The following is an 8,290-nucleotide window of genomic DNA, read 5'->3' on the forward strand; positions in this document are numbered from 1 at the left end:
CACTGTAAGGTCTAGGAAATTTGAACTACGTAATGCAATCTAGGTTTTCACTAAAATATGTGTTTAATTATATTTAATGCATGTTTATTGCATGACTTGTGGGTTAGTTCATGTTTTATTTAAAGTTTCATGCATTAGAGCTTTAAGTTGCATTTCTCGCTCGAACGAAGACCGATGATAATATGGAAAAATATTTTAAATGCTTATTTATTTTATATATGGTGTAAATAAGTGTGAGTTTTGAAAATGGGCATTGGTTGGGTATTTTTACTCGTCGAGAATTTTTTTAACGGTGCACAAATTTCAGCAAATAGGAGGACTTTTTGAGAGTTCAGACAATATTTTCAAAAACATGCCTATTTTTCGGGAGTATTTTTGGGCTTGAAGGGTTTATTTTATTGTTTAATGGGCCTAAAACCATTTTAATCACTTTATTTTTTTAATTAAGGTTCCATTAGAAACTTTTATATTAACCTAAACTCTACCCTAAAAACACTAAACCTAGTGTAAGCTTTGGCCGCCCCTCCCCTTCAGCAGCAGCAACTTTTTGAAATTTTTAGCAGCTCCCACTTTCGAGGTCGCCATTGGCTTTGCAAAGAAATCCCTTCCCGTCTCTCCGATGCTCGTCCTACGCGTAGATATCCAAGTTTTCGAGCGTGCAAACGCAAAAGCACGCCATAAATCTTGTTTTGCTCATCATTCAGGCTACTTATTGCTGATGTTTGTGTGGTTGCATTAGAAATTATTTAATCAAGCACGTGGTGTCGTTTTTGTAAGGTTTGACATGAAATATGCCTACTCTTTTGTTAAAACTCACGTTTTCTTGATTTTGATGCAAGTGGCTGCAATGGCTAGGGGTTAAAAGGCTGTTCATGTTAAGCTTTAAGGCCTCAATATGTTAGAGTCACGGATTAGTCATGATTTGGTGAAGGCCGATCACATTTCTTTTGGTGTTTGGTTTTGGTTGGGCTAGATCGGAAGGTAAGGGTGAGCCGGCGGTGCAAAGGCTGTTCCAAGCCTTAGACCAGAACATGGGGGGTCTGAGTCATGGCCTAGTATGGTTCTTACCCCGCTGGTTTTGGTCATAGAGCCGGACGAGAGAGTTAAGTGCGAGGGTGTCTCGGTTAGCGCTTTGTGCGAGGGTTCACAGGTGTTTACGCTTGGCAGCGTGCATGGGAATGAGGGCTAGGGCTAGGTTGGTCCAGGAGGATCCACAGGTGGGCTAGGAAAAGTTGGTTCAGGGCTGGTCCAAGCTGGTTTAGCATAGGGACGAGAATTTGTAGGGTGGATGCAACTAGGGTTCGAGAAGCTTGGTTCCAAAAATTTCCAGCAAGGTGCGGCCGAGTTTAGGTGGTTATAAATGGCTTGGATTTTGTTGTTTAGGGGCTCGTATGGTGTGAATAATTTATGGTTTAAATTTGGGAATGTTTGGTTAAGGTTCAAGTTGATTCAGGTTAAAACCAAGAATCTGGTCCAAATTTTAAAACGAATTGTATAAGTCATGAAAAGAGCTCGAGTTTACATCTAGGAAAAGATTAATAATATGTTTTGAGGTGTTTTTAGGAGTTAGGTTAGCTTTGGGTCGAAATTTTGAGGTCCAGTGTTAAAATGGTCAATTAGGGTTTCCAGGGGAAAATGATCATTTTGCACCCGGGTCGAGTTAGCAGTCCTAGAAACGCCCTGATCGTAAATTGAAAAGTTTTAAATATATATGTTAACTACGAACATCATTTTTATGGAAATACAAAAATATGTTGCATGCTTGGTTTGAAGAAATTACGTATAACATGATTTTAATAAGTAATGAATATGTTGACATGTTTGGAAGGATAATATTTGGTTGTAACTAATATGAACACGAGTACAAATATGATGACATGTAAGGCCAATGCTCAGTGGATGGGTAATACTGTCGCTGATGTCCCCGCCGCCGGGTACTATGTTTATATGTAGATGGATACATCGAATAGAGCTGATACGAAAGTCAAAACTAATGAATGAAATTCAAATAAAGAAAATGAACACGTATATGATGATATGTCGAGACATGTTTTGACATGTTATGATTTGTTATGATACGTTATGTTCATTTTTTTAAGATCATGAAATGTATGTTGATTACAGTACTTTTCACTGTTGCATGTTATATTTATGTACTTGTTATAACGTTTTTGGTGTGTTGAGTCTTTATACTCACTATGTGTAAAAGATGCAGGTGAGCATATTGATGAGGAGACTGGAGGCGCTTAAGACTGAGTAGGCGAGGCTCGATGTGCGCATGCTAACAGAGGACCATATTTTCCGCATATTACGTTTATGAGTTAGGAGTGATATTGGACTTTTTTTCACACTCTTTCATTTATATGTTTATGGTTATCAGGATGTTTGCTTGTTTCATTTGTGAATTATTTTAAAACACAGTTTATGGTTTGACGGTTGGCTCATTTTTTTAAATGCAGTTTTTTTACTGTTACTTGAATACTTTTATTTTAAAATGTATGATTTTCAGCTGTTATTGCATTCATGCATAAAAATGTAATTTTCAAAAATTAACTTGCAAACAAAAAAATTTCTAGTAGTATTTTAAGTAGTATAAGTTTCAGGCATGTTATACTCAGTCGAGGATGACATTGTTAAGTATCGAGGACGACTATGAGTTCCTAGTGGTGATTCACTTAGAGTTGACATTATGACTGAAGCTCACAGTACCCCTTATTCTGTTCATCCTGTAAGTACCAAGATGTACAAGAACTTGCAACTTTTATATTAGTGGCCGGGAATGAAACGAGATATTACGCGCTTTGTATCCTAATGCTTGACATGTCAACAAGTGAAGGCTGAGCATCAAAGACCAGCGAGAATGCTTCGACCACTCCCATCCCTGAGTGGAAATGGGTAAAAATTACTATGGATTTCGTGGTAGGATTGCCAAAGACGATAAAAGGATTCAATGTGATTTGGGTAATAGTGGACCGTCTCTCTAAATCAGCACATTTCCTACTTGTTAAGATGATGTTTTCCATGACACAGTATGCAGAGCTATACATTTGAGGGATATTTAGACTGCATGGGATTACAGTATCTATAGTGTCGGACCAAGACACACGATTCAATTCATAATTTTGGAAGAGTTTACATGTGGCCTTGGGAACTAAACTACTATTCAGCACCGCATTTCATCCTCAGACCGACGGTCAGTCTGAGAGAGTCATACGGATCTTAGAGGATCTACTCCGAGCATGCATGATCGATTTCCAAGGAGTTGGGAACCAAAACTACCTCTAGTGGAGTTACTTACAGCAACAACTATCAGTCATCTATAGAAATGGCTCCATACGAGGCACTCTATGGAAGGAAACGTAGATCACCTATCCATTGGGACGAGGTAGGAGAAAGGGCTATGATGGGACCCGAGATAGTTCAGCACACTGTAGATATGGTCGCCAAGATCCGAGATAGAATGAAAACTGCTCAAAGACGACAGAAGAGCTACAGCTGACAAAAGAAGACGAGATCTCGAGTTTGCAGTAGGTGATCACGTGTTTATAAAGATAGCACCTATGAAGGGTGTCATGAGATTTGGCAAGAAAGACAAACTTAGTCCAAGATTCATTGGGCCATTTGAGATACTTGAAAGAGTGAGAGAATTACGATATCGAGTGGCGTTGCCACCTAATATCGCAGGAGTTCACAATGTCTACCACATATCTATGCTCTGCAAGTACATGTCAAACCCTTAACATGTACTGAACTTTGAGCCACTACAACTTACACCAAATCTGTTATATGCGGAGAGGCCTACTCAAATCTTGGGTAGACAAGAAAGAAGGTTGCAGAACAAGGTGATAAAAATGATCAAAGTCAAGTGACTTAATCACTCGGAGGAAGAAGCCACTTGGGAGACTGAGTCGGAGATGAGAAGTCGTTATTCCGAACTTTACGATAAGTCTTAATTTCGAGGACAAAATTTATTTAAGGGTGGGAAGATTTTTAACATCCAAAAGTCAACCCACATAAACCACATGTATGCAAATGATTTAAATTGCTTAATTGCTTTATTTAATTGATTTTAAATGCCTACATGATGCATAATATATTATTAAAGTCTAATTGTATTATTGTATGAGAATTGTAAATTTTATCTGAATACTCGATGATAGGCTGGGGAAGGGAGACTGGGGACGACCAAGATAAAATAAATATTTTCAATGCTTATTAATACGATTGAATTTTTCTAAAAATGGTAGAATCCAAATTATTTTACGAGACGAGCTTGATTTTAGCCTGTAAGCCGATTTTGTGTAACGAGGGACTTTTAAAAGATTTATATTGTTATTGTTGAAAAAAAAATTTTATAAACTTTTATTTTTCAATTAAATAGGTGTTATTAGGCCTAATTTACCTAATATTAATAGGCTCAATTGCTCCTAAACCCAAATGCCCAAAACCTAAGGCCATTAACATGCAAATTAAAAAGTATACAAAAAGAAATCCTAGGTTTTTTGGGAGCTATCAGCCAAAACACTCACACACATCACACAATAAATTCTAAATTTGAAGAGCAAAAGATTCAAGGAATTTTCGTCGTCCATCCGTCCTTCTTCGTAATCGACGACAACGATCGAATATTCGAGCGTTTTAAAGGCAAAGGCACGATAATAAACCTTTTTTCATGCACCATTCAAATCATTTTATGCATGTTGTATGTATTTTAGCATGAAAAATATTTGAGTACAAATCGTTTAACATTTTGGTGATTATTTTCAAAGTTTTGATGATTGTCATGCGTATATGAATGTGTTATGATTTCTAATGGTTACACTGCCAATATAAGATATTTAAGGGAGGGAAAAAGGGTTGAATAAGTGAAGAACGATGACCGGAAATTTTCATAAGGGGACACATGGATTAAGGGCTAAGTACTAAGTTTTAAGGGTCTTTGGGTTGGATTTAAGGGCTCGGCCACGAGGGGGCTGCACCAGGGCTCAACAAGGCTTGGTCACAGTCCTATGTAGGCGATGTTTAAGGGTTAGAAGGAGTCTTAGTATGCATGGACTCTTGGACTGTAGAACCCGTAAATCAGTCTATGTATAAGCCATGCATAATTCTAGATTTTTAAATTTAATTGACTTCATTGCATGATTATTTTAAATGCATTTCTTTGAAGTTAATTATTTTATTATTTCAGTTCAGTAGTTTGATTTTTAGCATTTCAGTTATTTCAGTGAGGCCGGACCGGAGTTGGAGTTTTGAGATAGAATTTAAGATTCGAGAAATATTTTCAGAAGTTAATTTAGCTAGCAACTAAGTTCATTTAAGTTAGAAAGGGAGGTTTGAGGATTTAATTTAATTATTTGAGGTGATTAAGAAATGAACTCATTTAAGTTATTTAATTAAGGGGTTAGCTCACTAAATTATTTAAAGGATTAGTAAGGCTTTCAAGGATTATTAGTTGACTAGATAACCAACACTTCCCACTCATTTTATTAGCATAATTTCGGCCCCATAGTTGCTAGGCAACTCAATTGCCAACTCATCAACCTTTTGACCATTTCTTTGCATGTAAGTTGTAGGATAATTCTAGGATTTTTGGAAGCACAATTTAATTAATTAATGGACTTATCCTAGACTAGAAAACAAGCTAATAATCGGCCACCCCTCCTAGAAGCTTCCAAGAAGATTTGATAGCAAACCACAATTCAAATTTCAAAGGAGAGTGGACTTAGTCTTGATTCATTCCTTATATCTTGCACCCTTTCTCCTCACCTTCCTAACCATTTTTCCCCTCTCTTTTTTTTCAAAATCTGAGTGAACTTTTTTAAGCTGAGAACCGTGGGAATCCAGTAGGAAAATAAGGGAGAGAAATCGAGTACAAGAAAGGTAGAGAAGCTAGCCACTCCGTCTCCTCCGCGCCGAGTCGTCGCATCCTTTCGTTTTTCCATCAAACGAATCAAGGCATGTCTATATTTCTTTCAAAACCTCAATCAAGTCATATACTGAATTTTTAATATCACATGTGCATGATTTTTATCATGAAAACCGAAATATTCATCAAAGAACTTTTAGAAAATACTTGCAGATTTTCGGCACCTTCCTTGGCAACCTCACGTTTTTCTGAGTTTTGGTGGTTTCAGGTTAGGGATCGACTCCAGGCTCCAAAGGCGACCTATATACATGTAATAGGATGCATTAGGACCATGTTGGCCCATTCATTCAGCCCCCATGCTTGCTGGAAAACCAAAATGACAGCAAGTTTCCCATAGGCGCAGATTGGTGTTCGAAATTTTAGTTTTTATGTCAAGGGGTTGGATCTGATCTTGGCTACCCTAAGGGCTCTTAGCCATGGTTGGATCACTCCCCTAGCATGTCTGAGACGTGACTAAGTCGCCCTTTTGGTGGCTTGGTCCATTGCTCATCGGTTTTTAAATAAACAACAAGAACAGCCCCTCCCCTCTCGGTTTCCCTTCTTTTGACAGCAACATGTTTTTCGAATTGTGTGGTTTGATGTGGATCTTGGTTGGCCTATGGCCCTTAGCCATGGTTCATACCATGTCCCTAGATGTCTAGATCGTGCCATGGTCAATCAAATGGCCACTGGAACGACACGAGACATCAATCGAAGCAACACACTACACACGCATACAAAAGCATTCTCGGTATGAGTTTTCGGTTGTTGCTGGAATGGTGCGAACTATGGCTGGCCAAAAGCCCTTAGCCATGGTTCGAATCATTCCTTGGGACGTTGTGGAGAGGATTTGGTCGGTGGTTCAAGCCCCAATGGCAAAAAGTCTCGCAAACGACGCGATGCAAGCAAGGTTGCAGCTGCTTGAAAATTACAGCAAGTGTCTGTGTCGGTTCGGTGGCTCGTTCGAGTTCTTGGTTGGCTTTTAGCCCATGGCATTGGACTGGACAGTGCCTTATTGAGTTAGGAAGGTCATGGTTTTGACCGTTTGTCATTTGGATCATTTTTGAGGTCGTACGAGAATTTACGGTGCGATGTGCCAAATTGACTCTCGAAAGAACGTTTCGTGTTTTGGCCTCCATTCCACCTAGATTTCGATCCTATCATTTTAGGAGCATTATTTAATGATTTTTAAGCGTATTTTAATCATGACTATACGTCGGTTCGGTGTCGGTTCAGGTTGGCTCGGAGTCATGATTAAATGCGAAGTCATTAGGCATCATAGTCGCATCTTTTGAACGTAAATTGCGTAGTTGGTCATGTTTAAGCTATTGCATATTTTTCATAGCACAGTTAGGTTGCAGCGAGCCTGGGGACGATCCAATCCAATCCAGTTGGTAAAATTACGGGACATTTTCATTTTGCCAGTTAATTATTTATGTGCATTAAATAGAAAATGATTATTTTTGAGATTTATGCGATATGGCTTGTGGTTCATTCACTATGTGGGAGTGTTATTTTATACGGTCGTCAGTGACCGATCAGTTCAGTATGGTACCACCCGGTCGCCAGTGACCGGCCAGCTCAGTTCAGTTTCAGACTCCCCGGTAGCCAGTTACCGATCAGTTCAGCTTGGTGCAATGGCCAAAGGCGTAAAACATAATCTCAACAGAAAATTTTACCAGTTATTTCAGTACAGGCTCCAAGGAGCAAACATTTTTTTTACTGTGATTATCAGTTCAGTTATGCACGTATTATAATTGCTCAGTACAGATTATTTTCAGCATGCCTCAGGACAGGATATGTTAACTCATGCATATTTTAATTCAGATTTTTACTCGTTACCTGCGATATATGCATGCTGAGTCTTTAGGCTCACTAGACTTGATTGTTGTAGGTACTGATGAGGCCAGGGCCGAGGGCGGGGACCAGTGAGCCAGCTTGGGTCGGCAGTAGTGGCACCCGAGGACCTCAGAGCAGCAGTTGTTATTTTATTCCGCAAACATTTTATCAGTCGTTGGATATTTTTTTAAATTGTGATTTTTGGCAAACTTTATTTTCTTCCGCTGCAATATTTTGAAATATTGAACTTGTTTCACCAGTGATTTTATGAATGAGGCCACTTAAGTTCTTTTAAAAAGAAAATTTTTAATTTTCCGCAAATTTTCAAGCAAGAAGTTTTAGGCCCTTTGCAATTGGTATTAGAGCGGTGGTTCTGTATAGGGTTTCACTACTACTGACTGCGAGAAGCTCACGAAGCCACGTCTTCGGTCTGTAAGTTTTTCAGTTCAGCATTTTGTTTGGCATTTTAGTTAAAGCATGAATTATTTTGTCAGCATGCTTCCAGATTTTCAGTATTTCAGTGTTAATTTAAAATAAATTATGGGA

This window comes from Primulina tabacum, chromosome 7 (genome assembly GCF_025594145.1).
Source record: "Primulina tabacum isolate GXHZ01 chromosome 7, ASM2559414v2, whole genome shotgun sequence".
In the NCBI taxonomy this organism is placed as follows: domain Eukaryota; kingdom Viridiplantae; phylum Streptophyta; class Magnoliopsida; order Lamiales; family Gesneriaceae; genus Primulina; species Primulina tabacum.